Here is a 4,234-nt window from a genome sequence, read left to right as displayed (position 1 = left end):
TAAAGTTGTTTCAAACAACATGGTTGCTGGCAGGTCAAAGGGCAACTGCATACTAGTGGCTAATGGTAGCAAATAATGTCAATCACGCCAAATGAGCTGCTGGTGAGTCTCGCTCTTGCTTCTCACTGGAATCTGAGGAATGAACTGGATGACAGCTATTCTCTCCAAAGAAAGCAAACCCGTTTATCTTAGTTTGGAAGATCACTTCTTCTGTCATTTTGCCCCTTTTTTGATAGATATAAATGTTCAACATTTTAACACCAATGAGCTAAAGCTAAAATGCTAGCTTGCGTACTAGCAATACCGGTGACTAAATAACAATGTATGTATGCTAACACTGTTGAACAAGGCCAGTCCTGGTCCTGCAAAGGCCCTTGTGCATGGCTATGTAGGGAAGGGACATCTGGGAGCCGTAATCTAACCAGAGATGTAACACATTCCCATAGCTCAGTAGCCCTCACCCCAGGTCTCTTCCACCGCTATAGCACCTTCCACCTAACCCTTCACCCTCCCAGCCTCCTTCATGATCTTCCCGCTTAGCTCCCAGAAGCAGCATGACTGCAGGGGAGAAGCAGCAGACAGGATTAAGGTGTAAGGGGGCCAGCTGCAGAGGTTCACTGCATTTAGATTTACATCTGTCCCCTAAGAGAGATCAATAACCTTTAATGTGGGAACTGTCAAAGCTGTGCGACCTCATATTTTAACCTCAATATTTTCGGGTGCTGTTTTGTCACATTGAATAAAGACTTGATAAAACATCCAGTTGAACTTCAGCCTATTTCTGTCTAAAATTGACGTGTTTATCAGTGTGAGTGTTTCTGTGTTGGTTTTGAGTGGACAAGTGGCAATGAAAAGACAATAAGTTAGGATGGGTTATTTCAGAAAGAAAGCTCAGTAAAAATTCTTTGAATGAAAAACACACACATACCACTCTCAGCTTTAGCAGTTTTATGGTCCAGGTTTAGCACCATGCTGCATCAGAGTGATTGATGTACCTCTCAGCAAGGACAATGTGCCGGGTAACTGTCTGTGTCAGGGAGGGCTGCTAGTGCACTCCAGCTGGCCTAAAGTGTGTGCATGTGTCACACAGCAGAGCAGAAACTGTAGTGAGTGATGAAATGCAGAGATAAAGATTCTGAACACTTACTATCTTTTGGGTTGTTTGGTCCTTTAAATGTGTAATAAAAGCTAGTTGTAAATTAACCACAATAAATTAACCCTTGAGACAGGCTACACATATTTTACTGATATTATAATGTAGTATAGTGGTAAAACAAGTAGACAACATCTACTTTGATTGACAAATATTATACTTAATGTTATACTTTGAAGTAAAATCATTTTATTTATTTATTTGTTAATTAGGTCTGAAATGCAGTGTTTCTGTTGGTGCAGCACAGCATTTCTGGCCAAATAGCAAAATAATACCAAGATTGCAAAAAAGAAGAAAAATTAAGGACCATAATATATTCACTTAAAAAAATCCACAAGTCCTTTTGTGAAATTGCTTATAGGAACTATTTTCTTTTACCATTTTCTATCTAGCAGGTGCTTCACTGTGGAAAAATGATAAAAGCTTAATCGAGCTGTTATGTTAGCTACCTATATCTGTTTACTATAAACTTCAATCTAATTTATTTTATTTAAAGTGGCAAATCCCAACAACAGTCTTGTAAGGTATAGACCCTACAATAATAGAGAGAAAACCCAACAATCAGGTGACTCCTTATGAGTGAGCGCTTGGTGACAGCGGGAAGGAAAAACTCTCTTTTAACAGGAAGAAACCCCTGGCAGAACCAGGCTTAGGGAGGGGCAGCCATCTGCTGTGATCGGGGGTTAGAGGAGGAAGACAGGATAAATTTACAAGCTTGAGTATAGCAAGCACCTTTGACTTAACCTCAAAGAGAAATTAATATCAGCATTAAAGATATAAAACAATATAACTTGATTTTCTAGTCCATTTTAACTTTTAGTGATATAGCTGGGGGGTGGCTACAAGAGGACACAACCTAACAGTTAACCTTAATAGCTTACTATCTTGCAAGAGTGACTTTTTTTTTCAAACCCACAGGGTCATGATTTTCAGCATGCATCATCTCTGCATTTAATATCTGCAAAACTCTAACAAAAACTGCTGATTTTACAACTTCACTGTAAAATTGAATTAGTTCCCAGAACTCAAAAAAATTGAGTAAAGCTTAGCTAAAAATGACTAAATTAGGATAACTTATTTATTTTGAGTACTCTGTACAAGCTCATTTGTTCCCAGAACTCAAGAAAATTGGATCAAGTTTACGTAAGATGACCAAGTTAGGGCAACTTACTCATTTTGAGTACACTGTACGGCCTTGTTAGTTCCCAGAACTCAAAAAAATTAAGGAAACTCGTTGCCTCAAAAAAACCAAGTAAAGCTTACTTAAGATGACTGTTAGGACAACAGCCATCATTGCAAGTCTGCAGTATTAAGAATAACTTGATATTTCTGACTGTACAGTACTAATTGTTTACTTACTGACAAACATTTCAAGTTCAACTAAATGAAAAAAACAATTTGTGGTAACCTGAATATGATTAAAAATAATTAACAACACTTTTTGTAATGATGTTAAAATCAGCCCAACTTTTATTTTCAAACACAACAAAGTATAACAGCCAACATACTGGACACTGTTCTGCTGAACAACAAACAATTATATTGCCATCACGGTTATAATCTTACAATGAAACAAAGTCTCAGATGTAATTATTCTGAAAATAAGTTTAGGCCTACCACAAGTTTGTTTTGTACTTACATTACTTATATAATCAAAATAAAATATTTGTTGTTCTGTCACAAGTGCAGTCTCTAATTTAAACAACACATTTGTTTTGCATTCCAACACATGAGCTGGAATGTTGTAATATTTTAAGGATGGCTTGTTTCCAGTCCAGGCATTATTGCCTGAATGACTGTCATGGATTGAGGTGATCCAAATGTAGGTGCAGAAGAAAGTCTTTAACTTCCCTTAAGTACAGTGGCAGTGGATGTGGGTTGGAGATGCAATGAGCTTGAACCTGCAGGCGACCATCTTCACTGACCACACCATCTGTGATGGAGGACTCATCTCTCCTGTTGTCCTGCAAGCAAACAATCATATTTTTTGGAACATGAACTGAATTGCTTTCTTAAAACCTTTTTTTCTGCATTTGATATAAAACAGACTCCAATTTACACAATCTCAGGCTCCCTCCCCACCAGAGAGGTGACATTCAATGTCCCACTGTCAGTCTGGATAGCCCTGACCACCACCCAACACACAATAATGTCATGAAAGCATCATTTTAAAAAGGGCTATGCAAACATGGCCAATAACTTTCATTCTAATGATGTGCAAAATGATTTGGGCACAAAACAAATTTTGTTGTTAGAAAACTTGCAGACTTCACTATTTACAGTGCAGACCCTCTAAACTAAGTTTGGGGGATGTGATCTTTCAAGAAATGCAGACCAAACTGTTGTTTTTTGTTTACTTACACAGCATGTCTTGTATAATTAACTGGAGTCACCAACAACAGCATAGTGCAGTCATATCTCAAGTCTAATAATAACAGAAGACAGGAAAAGATCAGTAAAGAAACAACTTCCCCAAACCAAAGCACAAATAAAACAATAAGTAAAACAGGCTGATCTAAAGTATGATTAAAGTTCAGCCTGATTAATATAAATGTCACTGACAGTTGCTAATATATTGGAAAACCAAAATACTTACCACTGAGTTGATGTCTTTCTGTCCAACAGCAGGAGTGCTGGTCCCGAGCCTCAAAGACAGTAAGAAGCAAGCAGAGGGAGAAAAAGCAGAACACTTTTCAGAAACTGATTTGATCCTTAATGGCTGTGCAATTATTGTAACATAGAGTTTGTTTATGTTGTTAAATAAAGTCTAGATTTGACATTAATAGATGCCACAGATGTTCAAAAGCTGCCACAAAGCATGAAAAAAATGGACATCTCTAAAAACGTCAGAGCATTTTTGCAAATATGTTATGTCTTGATAAATTGAGCAGATATTTGAACTTTACACAGCTACATTGTCGCCTGAAAATATCTTAAAAGTTTATTTTGTGACCCAGAAAAAGTAATAAGTTTGAAGATTTGAAGTTTGAACTAGCTAGCAAGATTATAAACCTGGTGCTAAACTAAGAGAAGCCACAAAATCAGTTTGAATAAGAGTAAACATTTACTCACCAATCAGTG

The 4,234-nt window shown here is 37.2% G+C and overlaps 1 long non-coding RNA gene across 1 annotated transcript; it reads right to left on the bottom strand.

Moving 5' to 3' along the window:
• Window positions 1-2,155: 2,155 nt before the first annotated feature.
• LOC146507983 (uncharacterized) lies at window positions 2,156-3,991 on the bottom strand. Its single transcript, XR_014876781.1, has 3 exons — window positions 3,750-3,991; window positions 3,515-3,578; window positions 2,156-3,117 (listed from the first exon to the last, which is right to left on the bottom strand). It is a non-coding gene; the product is annotated as an uncharacterized LOC146507983 (long non-coding RNA).
• Window positions 3,992-4,234: the final 243 nt, after the last annotated feature.

Source organism: Neolamprologus multifasciatus, chromosome 11 (assembly GCF_963576455.1).
Source record: "Neolamprologus multifasciatus chromosome 11, fNeoMul1.2, whole genome shotgun sequence".
In the NCBI taxonomy this organism is placed as follows: domain Eukaryota; kingdom Metazoa; phylum Chordata; class Actinopteri; order Cichliformes; family Cichlidae; genus Neolamprologus; species Neolamprologus multifasciatus.
This window is presented reverse-complemented; position numbering and strand designations above follow the sequence as displayed.